Genomic DNA, 17,011 nt, shown 5'->3' with positions numbered 1-17,011 from the left:
ATACCTAAGTTTGTTGATAGTAGTCTAATGCCTAAAAACAACAGTATATAACAGTAGCTGAAACTACATCTAACATTAATTTGTTTAATTACTAAACACGCGAAAACTGTCCTCCGTACAGGGAACTAAACTTTGTTCTAGCAAAAGAAAAACGTAGAGAAGCTTAATCACAAATTACGTTACACTCAAGGAGGTGCGAGGGAGTGAAGAAATAAACAATGTGAATGCAGTGAAAAGGGGTCAAAGATATGATTTTTTGCTTTACGTAATTTGTGAACAGACCCAAAGTCACACAGGCATTGGGCCATCCACATTCCACGTGGACAACTCTGGGGAGGGGGGTCTGTGTGATGTCCACGGTCCACACAAAATTTTGAGAATTTATATGAGAAGTTGAGGGGGAGGGGAAGGGTGATTGGTAACAAAATTCTTGAAAATATGTTCACGTGGAACATGGATGGCCCCTAATATACACTACACTACAAACACACACCACAGGCTCAGCATGATTTGATATTGGCCGCACGTCATGCGTTGTATTGTTTGAAGGTCGATTTTGAAAAGTGACCTGTTGCTTGCGTATCGCGCTGCAACAAAACATAGATGAAAGAAGGTTGCTTTCCGAATATTTAACGGCCAGTTTATTCGTGCGAAGTATGATCCGTTTTTATTTCCTGTACGTATAAGTTTTAATTTAGGGTTAGGTTTTAACTAGTTTACAATATTCTTACGTTTTAGTGCTTCGATTATCTTTTCCGTCTCTGTGTGTCGTTTATTCCGTCGATAGTTGTTGCCACGTGAATTACTATCTGAATATTAAATTAATTTGTAAGAAATACAATAAATTCAGTTTACCTCGCTCACCGTAACCACTCTGCCGTATACACTTATTTCCGTTAAATAAGTTTTTCACTGCATTAATATTTAGGTTTTTATTAATTATTAAATTTTTGAAATATTAATTTTAGGATTTTTGGATTTATAATTTTAGGATCGTCAGAAATTAGCTCTTAACGCTATCGAGTTCGCTCAATTTCTATTTCTGCAAGTCAGCAGATACGCTGACGTATCTATCATTTCTCTCTCGCTCTTTCCGCTAAACTGTCATGATGACGTCTCTTTCTGCATGTGTGATGCGCTATGAGGAGGTGCACACAGAACCACCCAGCTCCGATGACACTCCCCCCTAGTTCGCTGACTCCGCCTCTGAGTCAGCTAATTTTGTCTCATGCTCTATGTCAAGCACTGCCACCTTCACAGCTGGTCTCTCGTATATACCAGTTGACGTTTTAATGGTCACAGTCCGTACCTGTCCATCGCGATTCACTGTACCAATGACCCGCCCCTTTGGCCAGCAATTCCTTGGGGAGTTTGGATCGACGATTAGAACGATGTCTCCTTCAGCGATTGGCCGAACCCTTCGATGCCATTTCGAGCGCCTGGTAATTTCTGGAAGGTATTCTCGAAGCCATCTGGTCCAAAATTGGTTTGCGAATTTTTGGGACAAATGCCAACCACGTCTCAAAGCAATAGAGTTCTCATCGAGAAGTGACCATGGCTTGGCCCCATCTGAGCTTCCCAGAAGCCAATGGTTTGGAGTGAGAGCTGGACTGGCTTCGTCTTCTATGGGTACGTGAGTGAGTGGTCGGGCATTCAAGATACCCTCTACTTCGATCAACGCGTTTCTGAGCCCTTCATCACTTGGGCGGGGAGACAGGTGTAGCTCAGATAAAGTTCGCTTGACAGACTGTATAAGTCGCTCCCAGCTCCCTCCCATATGGGGAGCTGCTGGAGGATTGAAGCGCCAGGATGTCTCCGAGGACACAAACTCTTGGGCCATTTTATGTTGATCAACCTTTTCTAATGCCTGCTTCAGTTCACGGTCCGAACCAATAAAGTTTGTTCCCCGGTCACTATAGAATATGGCTGGAGTTCCTCGGCGTGCAATGAAATTTCTTATTGCCATAATGCAAGAGTTTGTGGTAAGTGAGCTAGCTACTTCAATATGAACAGCACGGATAAAAAGGCATGTAAAAAGAACTCCCCATCTCTTCTCAACCCTCCTCCCTATTGCAACTTCCATGGGACCAAAGTAATCTACCCCGGTGTGAGTGAACGGACGAACGAACGCTGCTAAACGACAGCGAGGCAGATCAGCCATTTGTGGAGGGCGTGGGCGAGCATCTCGCAGCTTGCAGTGTAGGCAATCGAATCTTATTTTCGCATATACTCTGCGTAATCGACTGATGCAGAATCTCTGTCGGATCTCATTAATGACCGATTCATGATTTCGATGGTGAAACTTTTCGTGGTAGCTTTTGACAACAAGGTGTGTGACAGGATGTTCTCGAGGAAGTATTATGGGATTTACAGCATCCCGAGGCAGAAACTCGCACAGTCCGGTTCTGCCTCGCATACGAATCAATCCATGCTCATCGACAAAGGGATTAAGTTTATAAAGCGGGCTTCGTTTGGGAAGTAATAGCCTGGGATCGTTTTTCATTAGAACAGAAAGCTCTTCTCGGAAGGCGTCCTGTTGCGCAGCATGGAAATGGAAAACCTCAGCATTGCGGATTTCTTCACTGGTTAGACCACCACTAATTCGAGTGAAGCATTTCGGACGTGCGTTCCTCAGAAACCGAATGGCGAGTGCAGTTGCTCGGACCATACCTCTCAGACTTTGAAAGTTGTTAATCGGAACTGCCATCCTCTGAGTCTCGGTGTGCCCGTGAATATTCGCTCGTAGTTCATCCATAGGTTCAACCATTTTGTCCGGTGTCACTGGCCATTCTTCCTCGCGTTGATAGAGAAAGTCAGGTCCTTTATATCATTTGCTGTCACTCGTTAGTACTAGACGACTTCTCCATTTTGTTTCCTCATCCGCCACGTTACACTTCGTAGGAACCCAGTTCCAATCAGAAACGTTAGTCAAATCCAGAATTTCACTTACACGTGTAGCCACAAACTGTCTGTATCTACGGTGATCAGCTTTTATCCACGAAAGCGCGTTCCTTGAATCTGACCAATATACATATTTTGTGATGCTAATGGTTAATCCTTCACTGATAAGGTGGGCTAGTCTTGCCCCAATTACCGCCGCCTGAAGCTCCAGTCTTGGGATGGTGAGATATTTGAGCGGTGCTACGCGGGTTCTCGCGCCAACAAGTGAGCATTCGACCTTCCCTTTTTCTGCATAGCGAAGATATACAGCGGCTGTCATACCATTCTCACCGGCATCGACGAATGTATGCAACTGAATTTCCGTTTCTTGACCAGCTGACGTTCGGAGTCTGTAGCATCGTGGAATCTTTAAATTCTCTATTTCGGGTAGAAGCTTAGGCCATGTCTGCCATTTTTCAAGGCATTGCTGATTGATCTCGTCGTCCCAACTAGCACCAGATCGCCAGATCTCTTGGAAAAGCATTTTGAGATACATGAGATAATGTGCTGCAAGACCTAGCGGGTCATATATAGACATCATAGTTCGCAGAACCTCCCTTTTCCCGCGACGCCGCTTTGCCTTTAGTAGATCTTCTCCTAATCTGCTCCAATTTATTCTAAAGGTGAAGCAATCTGAATCGGTACACCACCAGAGGCCTAAAACCTTTTCAGTTGCCAGACTAGATGATAGATCGAGGTTTTTTGATAAACACGTCTCACTCTTAAGTGCAGCCAGAACTGACCTCGAATTTGATGTCCAATTACGGATTTCGAAGCCGCCTTGCTCGTGGATAAATCGGACTGATTTCGCCAATTCGATGACCTTTTCTTCCGTTTCCTCACTACACAACATATCATCAACGTACGTACATTGTACTATCGTTTTCGCAGCGGCTGGCAGATCTTCACTGAAACGCTCTGCGTTCAGGTTCTTTATAAATTGCGCGCTCGCGGGTAAGCAGCATGCCCCAAACGTCATCACCTGCATCGCATAGGTATTGAGTTTTTTCGCTGTCCCACCATAAGAAGCGCTGACTGTGCTGGTCTTCATTACGAATTTTAACTTGGTGGAACATTTCGCGAATGTCACCGCATATTGCGAAACGATGCTCGCGGAACTTGTTGGACAGAAACTAGCGAAGTTAACAAATCAGGACCAGCAAGTAGAGATGAATTTAACGAGACACCATTCACCACAGCAGCCGCATCCCAGACAAGCCTAACCTTGCCTGGTTTATTTGGATTAGTCACTGGAAATACAGGTAAGTACCAAACACGTCTGTGGTTTTCCTCCAGCTCCGCGGTGGTAAGTTTGCGTATATAGCCCTTATTTAGATAATCCGCCAGCTTTTCGTCCAGAATTCGCGCCAAGTCTGGGTCCTTTTCCATGCGCCGTTGCATGCTATACATTCGCTTTAAAGCCATTGGTTTGCTGTCCGGCAATTTTACATTATTGTTTCTCCACAATAAACCTGTTTCGTATCTCTTTCCATTGAACTGAGTGAGATCATGTAGAAGCTGAATGGCCCGTTCATCATCTTGAGAGCGGATTTCCTTATTAGAGGAAGTAACACCTAAGCTCTCAATAGCAAAAAAATCTTTTAACGCACGTTCCATATTGTCGTTGATCTTATCGACATCATCTGATTGCATTGTTTGACATGATATGCGTAGTGTAGCATGCTCATCGATTGACCGTTTGAGGCTCCACCATATATAGTCCATCCAAGATTGGTGTTTATTGCAATAGGTTGACCAACCCTCCTTTCTCGGCTTTTTCGCACGAGTGTCGCGTAGGCATGCTGAACGCCGATTAGCAGGCGTGGGCGGACGTCTCGGTACGATTGCGCAGGGACACCTCTAAGATGACGGTATTCAGATTGAAGCTGTTTAACATTGAGTGATTGAGATGATAGCTGAAGCTCACTAACTGTTCGAACATTCTCAAAGTGAAAACGCTTACCCTTAAGACCAGAAATATCCAACGCTACCTTATGTGAGTTGTTTTCCGAACGGTGTGTACCTCCTGTCCATTTGAGACATAGCGGATTGGGCTCTCCTGAAAGATTCAGCTCCTCAGCTAGGTCTTGGTCCATTAGCGTTAACGAGGATCCGTCGTCCAAGAATGCATAACAATGTACACTGTTACCATCACCGTATACTACAACCGGAACATAGCGAAAGAGGATGGCACTGGATCCTCCCTGATGAGTGTTGCACGCCTGTGCTTCGTTTGCTTGTTCATTATTAGCTGTTGAATTTATGCCGCATTCCTTCGACATACACCCTCCCTTATGCTGCTTCAGACATTTGCGGCAGACTCTGGCCTCGCGTATAGTTGCCCACTTTCCATCGTAAGAAAGATCCAAAAAACGCTTACATTTTATTAAAAGTGCACAGTTACCTTTGCAGACAATACATAATCTCATCGTAGGTTTCTTTTGCTCGCCGATCGTCTTATGCGTAATTTTACTCGGTCCAGGTAAATCTTCGTTACGCAAACTAGGCTGTTCAGCATGTGTGTTAATGAAGGGTTTTGTTTTCTTACGCGTGTCATGACATAGGGTCTCCTGAATTTTTCTCGGCTCCGAGACCAAGCAGGCGTCTTCGGCGATGTTGTATAGCCATTCACTAAAATCTGCCAGATTCACCTTTCGTAAACCTTTCATATATCTCGCCCACTCTAACTTCATTGAGGTGGGGAGCTTCCCCACAAGATCGCTTAACAATGAAACATCTCGCCTATACTCCTTCCGACCGCAAGCGTCAATTGTTGCTACAAAGTTTTGCACGGTTAGTGCGAAATCGATGTCCCTTAAGCTGGAAGTACAAAGTCAGCAGAACAAAGAATGATTAGCATGAAAATTTAGTGCTCATTCGATGCTCATTTAATGCCATATCGCCGAATTTAATGCTCCATCATTTCTTTGAAAAATGCATTTGTTTGCTAGCTTAAGAAAATAGCTAGCAGACAATATACGAAAATAACATTTTTAGTCACAAAAAAGATCTATAACGGTCAAAAACATTCAATGCTCATTAAATGCTCTTAAAAAAAACCTGATTTTCATGATAATTTCATTGATTTTGTATAAATTTTTCAATAATATTATAATAATATGATAATACATGAATAGCTTCAATTTTTTCAAACATTTTCCTCTGAAAACAATCAGAATCCTTTTGATACGATTAGATACCAATTAAATGCTTCGATATGCGAGCAGTTTCAATAACTTGGGTGCATTTTTCATTAAATATTTTTTTTTTTTTCAAAAATATTGTTCTGCTGGCTTAAGGAAACAGTTAGCAGAACAATGGCCGGAAACAGCATTTTCAAGCAATAAACTGTTGAAGAATGGTCATAATAATTTAATGCTCATTAAATGCTCTTGAAAAAACCTGATTTTCATGATAATTTCATTGATTTTGTATAAATTTTTCAATAATATTATAATAATATGATAATACATGAATAGCTTCAATTTTTTCAAACATATTTCTCTAAAAACAATCAGAATTCTTTTGATACGATTAGATACCAATTAAATGCTTCGATATGCATTTTCAATAACTTGGGTGCATTTTTCAATAATTTTTTTTTTTTTCAAAAATTTAGTTCTGCTGGCTTAAGAAAAAAGTGAGAATGGTCATAATAATTTAACGCTCATTAAATGAATGTAACCACCTTCCCAGTTCCCCCTTGGTCCAAGAATTTTGACAACTGATGATCGTATTCTGACGTACAAATGCAAAAAAATCATTAAAGGCAATTGGTCTTTCATAAATATCACCGTTTGTTGCGCCCACCTTAGCCAAAGAGTCCGCTTTCTCATTACCCGGTATCGAGCAGTGAGAAGGTACCCACGCTAAGGTAATCTGAGTAGATTTTTCGGATAAAGCACTCAGATGTTCCCGTATTTTTCCCAGGAAATACGGAGAGTGCTTAACATCTTTCATCGATCGGAGAGCCTCAATGGAACTGAGACTGTCCGTAAAGATGAAATAATGGTCCGTGGGCATTTTTTCGATAATCCCTAGGGTGTACTGAATTGCAGCTAATTCTGCGACGTAAACAGAAGCAGGATTATCGAGCTTATGGGAGACGTTTAAATTGTTATTGAAGATACCGAAGCCAGTGGGGGCTTAAACATGAGCCCTGGGGAAGACCCATGTAGCTAATGCGAAAAGTTGCCAAATCACCGTGCGTAAAATGCATGTGCTTTTCGGACAACAAATTGTGCAAAAAATTGTTCAAAATTGGAGAAAATCCTTGTCGGTGAAGTTTACCCGAAAGAATGTCAATAGAAACGGAATCAAAAGCCCCCTTAATGTCCAAGAACGCAGACGCCATTTGTTCTTTGCGAGCATACGCCAGCTGAATATCTGTTGAAAGCAACGCAAGACAATCACTCGTCCCTTTGGCACGGCGGAAGCCAAATTGAGCATCTGATAGTAGACCATTTGATTCGACCCAATGGTCTAAACGACGGAGTATCATTTTTTCCATCAATTTCCGGATACAGGATAGCATTGCAATCGGCCTATAAGAGTTGTGATCAGAAGCTGGTTTCCCTGGTTTTTGGATGGCGATCACCTTCACTTGCCTCCAATCCTGCGGTACAATGTTTTGCTCCAGGAACTTATTTAACAAGTTCAACAAGCGCCTCTTGGTATTGCCGGGTAGATTCTTCAACAAGTTGAATTTGATTCTATCTAACCCAGGCGCGTTATTGTTACAGGACAGAAGGGCAACTGAAAATTCTGCCATCGTAAAAGGTGATTCTATCGCGTCGTGGCCCGGAGACGCATCGCGAACAATGTTTTGCTCAGGAACAGAGTCCGGACATACTTTCCTGGCAAAATCAAATATCCACCTACTTGAAGACTCCTCGCTTTCGTTGACCGTTACGCGATTCCGCATTCTTCGGGCTGTGTTCCAAAGAGTGCTCATCGATGTCTCCCTCGACGTCTTGTTCACGAACCGACGCCAATATCCGCGTTTCTTTGCTTTAGCCAGGCTTTTAAGCTTGGTATTAAGCTCCGAATACCGTATATAGTCGTCGGGTAAACCTCCCTTCTGGAAGGCCAAAAAAGCGTCGGATCTTTGCGTGTAGACATCGGAGCACTCTTTGTCCCACCACGGAGTTGGAGGCCGCTCTTTGATCGTTACGCCGGGATATTTCTTCGTTTGGGCTTGCAACGCGGCGTCGAGGATTAAGCCCGCGAGGAGGTTGTATTCTTCAAGTGGTGGGTGATGTTGAATCGACTCGACCGCTTTTGAAATCATTTTCTCGTATAACTTCCAATCGACATTCCGTGTGAGGTCATACGGAATGTCAATTGGTCGCATGCGAGTTGACCCGTTTGTAATTGAAATAAGAATAGGCAGATGGTCGCTACCGTGGAGGATCGAGGATTACCTTCCATGTGCAATCCAACCGTAGCGACGTCGAACATAAGGATAGATCCAGAGCGCTTGGGCGCGCTGGAGGTTTCGGGATACGTGTCATTTCACCGTTGTTTAAAATAGTCATGTCGAAGTCATCGCAAAGGTTATAAATTAAAGAGGAGCGGTTATCATTGTAAGGGGAACCCCAAACCACACCATGAGAGTTGAAGTCTCCCAAAATCAAACGTGGCGAGGGAAGAAGTTCTATTAAATCAAAGAGCAGCCGTTGCCGAACCTGTGCTCTGGGAGGAATATATATTGAGGCAATACAAAGCTCTTTACCTTGTATTGTCATTTGACATGCGACAACTTCGATGCCTGAAATCGAGGGGAGGTTAATACGATAGAAAGAATAGCACTTTTTAATCCCTAAAAGTACTCCTCCATATGGGGTATCTCGATCAAGGCGAATAATATTAAAATAATGGAAGTTGAGATCAATATTTGAAGTAAGCCAAGTTTCACAAAGGAAAAATGCATCGCATTTGTTTTTATTTATCAAAACTTTAAACGAATCAATTTTTGGTAAAATACTTCTACAATTCCACTGTAAGACAGAGATAGAATCCTTCATATACGCAGTTGAATTAGGCATCGAAGGATACAATCGCTGCAAGGAGGGGCCATTGGGCAGTCAACTGCTTCAAAAATGATCTAACTGTTGGGAGGAATGCTGTAAGAAAAATTTTAATTGGATCGGGTACATTGAAATTTTCAAAAATCCAGTCCACAATGTCAGAAAATTTCACTAATCCAGAGTTTGTTTCATAACTTGATGTGCAAAAGGAACAACTGGGGTTTTAGATGTTCCTGGCAGTGCTGGGAACTCCTTCTGGGACTTTAAATTTGCAAGCCCAGGAGGAGTTTGCTTCGGTTTTTCCGCAGCACTGTTTGGTTTGTTCGTACTTTTCATTACACTTTGGGAAATCTTAGGACCTTTACGGGGAAGTTTAGGAGAAGAAACATTTTTCCTCTTCCTAGACTCCCCAGGATTGGCATAAGATGTTCCCGCTGATGAATCGTCAGAATCGGTTTCATCAGAGGACAACAGATCAAAGGGGTTCGATGTTATGGTAGAAGTGGTCACGGTCTTCTTCAGCATCTCAGCATAAGAACGCTTTGAACGCTCCTTAAGTGACCGCTTGATTTTATTTCTGCGCTGCATGTACACCGGGCATGTGGAGAGCTCATGCTGGTTTTCCCCACAGTGAATACATTTTTCAGCATTAACACTGCAAAAATCTTCCGCATGAGTCTCCCCACATCGTGCTACATCGTGCCTTATTGCAGCAGTAGGCGGCTGTGTGGCCTAACTGCTTTCAATTGGTGCAATTCATAACACGGGGTACATACAATCGCACAGGCAGACGAACCCGGTCGATTGAGACGTAGCTAGGGAGTGCAGATCCGGCAAACGTAACACGAAACGAGTCTGACGGAGTGTAAACTTTTTTACCGCCGACGAGAGACATGGACCGCAATTGCTTACAATCCAAAATCTTCGCCTGTGTTTCGGTATTTTTGAAGCAACCGGTTGCGCTTTTTAGGATACACTCGACAGACAGACTCGAATCCGTTATGACACCGTCGATCTCCACGTCTCGTGTGGGTATGTTAACGCGATACTCGCGTGTGAAGAGCTCAGAGCAAGCGATAGCATTGGCCTGTGCCAGATCACTGACCACGACACGGAGCTTGTTAGGTCGGACCTTGGAAATTTCGGTCACGGCCTTGTACCCCTTCGTCAGGTCTTTAGAAATTTGCAGTATGTTTAATCGCTTTGAATTCACTCCTGCCTTTGGACGAAAACAAACAGTATAGCTGCCCTGTTGAGATCCGTCCGGGTAAAGCCTGGGGCGAGGGGGGACTGGAGAATGAACAGGGGAGGGGATAACAGAAGGGTCAGGGTCAAGGGGGTTCGGGGATGGTGGCACGGGAGGCGAGGGATCTATATCCATCGCGCTAAATGTAGCGCACTAGCGCACTAGCGCCGACAAAAACACGTACCTATTTACTTCTTCCTTCCAGCAGTGGTTGTCCGATCGTTTGAAGCTGCACCCAAAGCAGCCAGCAGCACCAGTACAGCAGCACCAATACAGCCACCAGCAGTGAGCCGGGTGTGAGATCACTCAGCACAGCGACACGACTCGACTGTCAAATGATGGCCTTGAATTAGAAAGATCTATTCACTGTGCACAGATCAAAACTGCAGCTGGTATTTTGCACCAATACAGCCAAAGTTGCGAGCCGGGTACAGAACGTAGCGACACAACTCACAATCTAGTTGGCCTTTAGCGCGAATAATACACTCTTTTGTTTGGCTATTCGTACACACGGACCGGATTGTAATAGAACGACCACTTTGCACGTCCGTTTCTGTCGAGTGTTCGACGCGGAATGATCGTTTATTTTTTGATTTGTTTTTTTTTTCGATCTTTTAAAAAAATTATTTTTCAGTGTCCAGAGCTTTTTTTATGCAATATTGAGTGATTGTCAAGTATCGTGTACCATTTCTAATGTTGTCTTATCGGCTTTTGAATGGTTGCGTGCGATTATGACATCATAATGCCTCCATATAGTCCATTCCATTTCTGCCCATAGTGCAACTGGTGATGCACTAGCAGTAATGAAATAATCGGAGTACAACCAGATCGAACCAATCTCCAAAAACATGATTTCCAGTCATCGGTTTTCAATGTTCTAGGGATTTTTTGTAACTGGGGCTTATTACAGAAAACGAGGCGAGCGACGAGTTACTCGCCTGACCAATTTTGATATTGCAGATGGCTGGATTTTGGACAAGTAGCTGGTCTGCGAAACTGTTCGACTCAGCTGTCACCAAACATGTTTCACTCGCATTCTCTAATACAACATTTTACTCGTCCGTCAGTGACTGGAGGTGAGGCGAGTTGCTCGCCTCGTCTTCTGTAATAGGCAATATCATTATGAACTATTTAAATGATTTCTATTCTTCATGAATGATAGATAATTCATTCTCACGTACACTAGTGTTAATACCTAACTCAATTAAAAAAAATGACGCCTCAAAAAAAGTGCTTTGAAACATCGATTCAACAGAGATAGATCCTGCAGATCCGATTTTTTTAGATGGATCGATCCTGGGACCGCTCAGCTGAATCGATCCTGAAGATTGATCTTTCCATGTAGATCGCCCAATCCCTTATTTCGTATCCTTTTCAATAACAATAACTTCTCTGGCTATTTTCTAACAACTGTTGGTCCCTTTTTGTGATTTGTTGGGTACTATTTGGTCACTTGTTTCATCAACTGCTTATGCTTATTAGCGGCGAATGCTTATTAGCTGAGTCAATTAAAGGCCATAAACGTCTTGTTTAGTTAGTATAAAACTGATAAGATATACAAATTTTTAACTTATGACATCAAGAACGCCAAGCCGGTCGAGGTTGTCTTGAAAGGTCTCACCAACGATCACACCGTTGATGAGATCATCATCACCGCTTAACCACCGATCATCAAACTTACCCAAACAGAATTAATTGGCATATCTAATAAAACGAAAATCACGAGACGAGAAAAGTCAGAGAGCTGGAATTTCCCTTGTTAGTTATTTAATGCATTTTACCCGCACTTATCTCCCAGATAGTCTCGACGTACGATGCTGGCCTAACAAACCAGTCGTCGTAAGTTCGAGTCTCGGTTTGGGAGAGACTGTTAGTGTCTGTAGGATCGTAGCGCTAGTCCCGCAATTATCCTGTACACTAAAACAGTCGGCTGCGAAGTCTGTGTATAGTAAACAGAATGTCAAATTCCGAATCGGAATGTAGCACCCAGGCTTTGCTTTGCTAACCGCACTGAGGTTAACAATTTGAAATTTTTGACAAACCACATGCCATCTATAATGTTCAGGTAAAGTGGGAGTTATATAGAAAGTTTGGGGGATGAGAAAAGCCCAATTGCGAATTTGCCAACGTTATGGCCATGGTTCAAAAATCTGTAACTTGGACCAAAAATGCCTCATTTGTGGAGACTCTTCTCACAAAAAGGACACATGTCCTGTGAAAGAGAGTAAAAATTTTCGCTGTGCGAATTGTAACGGCAACCATATGTCAATTTTTTTTTAATGCCCAGTCCGTCTAGCAATTGTTAAGGCAAGGCAAGGTAAACAAAATTCAATTTCCCAATCAAAACAAAATTCTCCAAGCTGCACCGCTGTACGGCCCATTTTTTTACACTTTTGCATACCCGTTTAACGTATGCACAGGTAACAGGTTCGAACACTATTTCACCTAATGTAGGTAATTCGAAAATGACCGATAATATGGAAGGTAAACAAAACGCGGCAGAAGGCAAAAATACATTGAAAAAATCCATCAACAATCGATTTAGTACTAACAGATCAAAGTCATGTATGTGAGTTGATCACACATGCTGATTTCGGTTCTGACAATCTTCCAATAACTTTTTCTCAGAGGCAGTGTGATTTTGCACTCGTATCCAAGTGAGTTTTAAAACTTGCTTGCACATTTATTTTCGGTTTGCACGTAAACCCTACTAACAATGCATTACACTTGAGTTAGATTTGAGTTTGAATCCTGCATAACAACAATTGCATAAAAATCGAATTGCGATGAAATTTGTCATTTGAAAGCATAAATACGATCTAAAAACAAAATTCATCGCGTCACATCATCGCCTGTATCGTTGGATACATCGTGCACTGTATGCTTTGCACGCATTTAAACTCAACCGATCAGAGTGTGCGGTGCAAAAAAACTCAGACTATCGAGAGGAAGCAGATTCATGTTGGATTCAAATCTTGAAAAGTGTTACTCAGTTCAACTTTGCACGAGTTTATGCCATCACTGCTTTTTCTGTATCACATGAATTAGTTTTAAACTCTATGAGCTCTGTTTTTAATTATCACAAGGCTAATTAGGAAAGATATAAAACTCATATTGAGAGTAATTTCAATAATGAGCTGGATTTACAAAACGAAGTGAATATTGATTCCACTTTGGAAGCAATAAAATGTGCAATTATTGATGCCAGGAATTATTCTGTTCCAAAGGCTCACGCGAAATTTGATTCACCAATAATTGACTAAAATCTTCAACTTCTAATTCGTTTGAAAAATGTCCGCAGACGTCAACATCAACGTTCTCGTGACCCTGTTTTCAAAACTATTTGTACAGATTTAATGAATGAAATTAAACATAGAGTTAGTCTTCTAAAAATCGAAATTTTGAGACTAAAGTTGAAAAATTGAAACCATATTCAAAACCCTTTTGGAAGCTGTCGAAGATTCTTAAGAAACCTTCAAAGCCTATTCCTCTTTTAAAAGACGGTGAACGTTTCTTGTATCCAATGGCTCAAAGACTTGCTCAGTAGTTTGAGGGTGTTCGTAATTCAAATATGAATTTCGTGAGTTCAATTGAAAATGAAATCACACGTCAATTTGATTTAATTTCTTCTCAGAATTTTTTACCTACAGAAATAATTGAAACTAACTTGAATGAGATTAAATCAACTATTAAAAATTTGAAAAATATGGAAGCACCTGGTGACGATGGAATCTTTAACATATTATCAAACATCTCCCTGAGAACACAATAGAATTTTTAGTAAAAATTTTCAATTGCAGCTTCAAAATTGCATATTTTCCCAAATTATGGAAAAATACAAAAATAACTCCAATTTTAAAGCCGGATAAGAATCCAGCTGAGGTTTCAAGTTATCGACCAATTAGTTTGCTTTCTACGATAAGTAAACTGGTTGAGAGAATTATTCTTAACAGGACGAAAACACGCATCAATGAAAATTCAATTTTTGCAGATGAACCGTTTGGATTTCGCCATGGACATTCCACTGCTCATCAATTGCTCAGAGTTACCAATATAGTACGAGCTAAACAATCTGAAGGTTATTCCACTGGAGCTGCTCTTTTAGACATAGAAAAAGCATTCGCTAGTGTTTGATTGCAAAATTGTCAACTTTCAATTTACCAATTTTTATGATCAAAGTTTTGAAAAATTATCTAACTGATCGAACTCAACAGGTTGTCTACCAGAATTCAAAATCTGATAGATTTCCTGTCAGAGCAGGTGTGCCTCAAGGTTCAATCGTGGGCCCAGTCCTGTACAACATGTTTACTTCAGATCTTCCAGAATCACCTCCAGGATGCACAAAGTCATTGTTCTGCGATTACACAAGCATTTCCGTAAAAGGAAAAAGTCTTCGTGTCATATGCAGTCGATTGCAGAAAAGTTTAGACCAGTGGCGTCGGGTCCACCTGTATAACATGTGCACTGCACAGGTACCCTATTCCCCAATATCCGGGTATATGCAATTATCGAAATATGATAAACTATAAAAACAAGTAAGCGTACTAGCGAAACCCTTCAATTTGAAGCATCGTATACTTTGGTTTGATTTTTTTCTTTCATTCAAGGAGAGAACTTAAATGAATGTTTGGTGCACATGTGACGAAATCAGCCAGGCGACGCGTCTGGTTCAGACATTTTTTCTTCCTAATTGCAAAAGTGGAAAATCTCTCCCAATAAGACTAGGGCTTCTTTCCGTTGTAAAGATGAATGGGGTTATTTTAAGTTGGTCTGATAAGGTTAAGTACTTGTGACTAATTTACGATAGAAAACTTATTTTCAAAGAGCACATTGAGAGTATACAAGTCAAGTGCATCAAATATACAAGATGTTTATATCCTTTCATTAACAGGAATTCTAAACTTTGTTTGAAGAACAATCTTTTGATTTACAAACAAATTTTTAGACCAGCAATGCTTTATGCTGTACCGATCTGGTCAAGTTGCTGTTCAACAAGGAAGAAAACGCTTCAAAGGATTCAGAATAAAATTTTGAAAATGATTTTGGAGCGTCCTCCATGGTTTGGTACATTCGAATAACATAGACTTACTGGTGTTGAAACATGAAGCTATGTCAAATAAAATTATTAACAATTTTCGACAAAAATCGTTGCAATCCTCAATTGCTACGATGAGCTCTCTTTATAGTCAATAAGTTTTGAATTAAGTTAGTTGTAAGTTTATATCCTTTATTTGACAAGTAGGTTTAAATCCCTAAGTCCTAGGTTTAAATCCCTAAGTCCTGAGAAAGCAAACAAATCTCAATAAATAAAATTAAATTTTTTAAATTTAATTTTAATTCAATTTTTTAAGTTATTGAAACTGCTCGTATATGGAAGCATTTAATTGGTATCTAATCGTATCAAAAGGATTCTGATTGTTTTCAGAGAAAAATGTTTGTAAAAAGTGAAGCTATTCATGTATTATCATATTATTATAATATTATTGAAAAATTTATACAAAATCAATGAAATTATCATGAAAATCAGGTTTTTTCAAGAGCATTTAATGAGCATTAAATTAATAAGACCATTCTTCAACAGTTTATTGCTTGAAAATGCTGTTTCTGGCCATTGTTCTGCTAACTGTTTTCTTAAGCCAGCAGAACAATATTTTTGAAAAAAAAAATTTAATGAAAAATGCACACAAGTTATTGAAACTGCTCGCATATCGAAGCATTCAATTGGTATCTAATCGTATCAAAAGGATTCTAATTGTTTTCAGAGAAAAATGTTTGAAAAAATTGAAGCTATTCATGTGTTATCATATTATTATAATATTATTGAAAAATTTATACAAAATCAATGAAATTATCATGAAAATCAGGTTTTTTCAAGAGCATTTAATGAGCATCAAATTATTATGACCATTCTAAAACAGTTTATTGCTTGAAAATGCTGTTTCTGGCTATTGTTCTGCTAACTTTTTTCTTAAGCTAGTCAAACAATATTTTTGAAAAAAAAAATTATTAAATGAAAAATGCACCCAAGTTATTGAAACTGCTCGCATATCGAAGCATTTAATTGGTATCTAATCGTATCATAAGATTCTGATTGTTTTCAGAGGATAATGTCTGAAAAAATTGAAGCTATTCATGTATTATCATATTATTATAATATTATTGAAAAAAATATACAAAATCAATGAAATTATCATGAAAATCAGGTTTTTTCAAGAGCATTCAATGAGCATTGAATTATTATGACCATTCTTCAACAGTTTATTGCTTGAAAATGCTGTTTCTGGCCATTGTTCTGGTAACTTTTTTCTTAAGCTAGCAGAACAATATTTAAAAAAAAAAAATTATTGATTGAAAAATGCACCCAAGTTTTTGGAACTGCTCGCATATCGGAGCATTCAATTGGTATCTAATCGTATCAAAAGGATTCTAATTGTTTTCAGAGAAAAATGTTTGAAAAAATTGAAGCTATTCATGTGTTATCATATTATTATAATATTATTGAAAAATTTATACAAAATCAATGAAATTATCATGAAAATCAGGTTTTTTCAAGAGCATTTAATGAGCATTAAATTATTATGACCATTCTTCAACAGTTTATTGCTTGAAAATGCTGTTTCTGGCCATTGTTCTGCTAACTTTTTTCTTAAGCTAGCAGAACAATATTTTTAAAAAAATTATTGATTGAAAAATGCACCCAAGTTTTTGGAACTGTTCACATATCGAAGTATTTAATTGGTATCTTATCGTATCAAAAGAATTCTGATTGTTTTCAGAGAAAAATGTTGGAAAAAAT

At 40.1% G+C, this 17,011-nt stretch overlaps 1 protein-coding gene across 12 annotated transcripts in view; it reads right to left on the bottom strand.

Annotated features, from left to right (window-relative positions):
* LOC129726429 (ubiquitin-conjugating enzyme E2 Q2) overlaps positions 1 to 17,011 on the bottom strand; it is a 57,245-nt gene that overhangs the window by 19,851 nt on the left and 20,383 nt on the right. The window contains exon 3 of one of the 12 annotated variants that reach the window (XR_008728341.1): positions 732 to 5,716. The exons of 10 other annotated variants lie outside the window; for them this stretch is intronic. The gene's annotated coding sequence lies outside the window, so the exon portion shown is untranslated. Of the gene's footprint in view, positions 1 to 731; positions 6,034 to 17,011 lie in introns of those variants that run through there. One more of the 12 variants, XR_008728340.1, reaches the window with a different exon arrangement.

The sequence above is a fragment of the Wyeomyia smithii genome, chromosome 3 (assembly GCF_029784165.1).
Source record: "Wyeomyia smithii strain HCP4-BCI-WySm-NY-G18 chromosome 3, ASM2978416v1, whole genome shotgun sequence".
NCBI lineage: Eukaryota > Metazoa > Arthropoda > Insecta > Diptera > Culicidae > Wyeomyia > Wyeomyia smithii.
The sequence above is the reverse complement of the archived record's forward strand: the minus strand, read 5'-3'. Positions and strand labels throughout refer to the sequence as shown.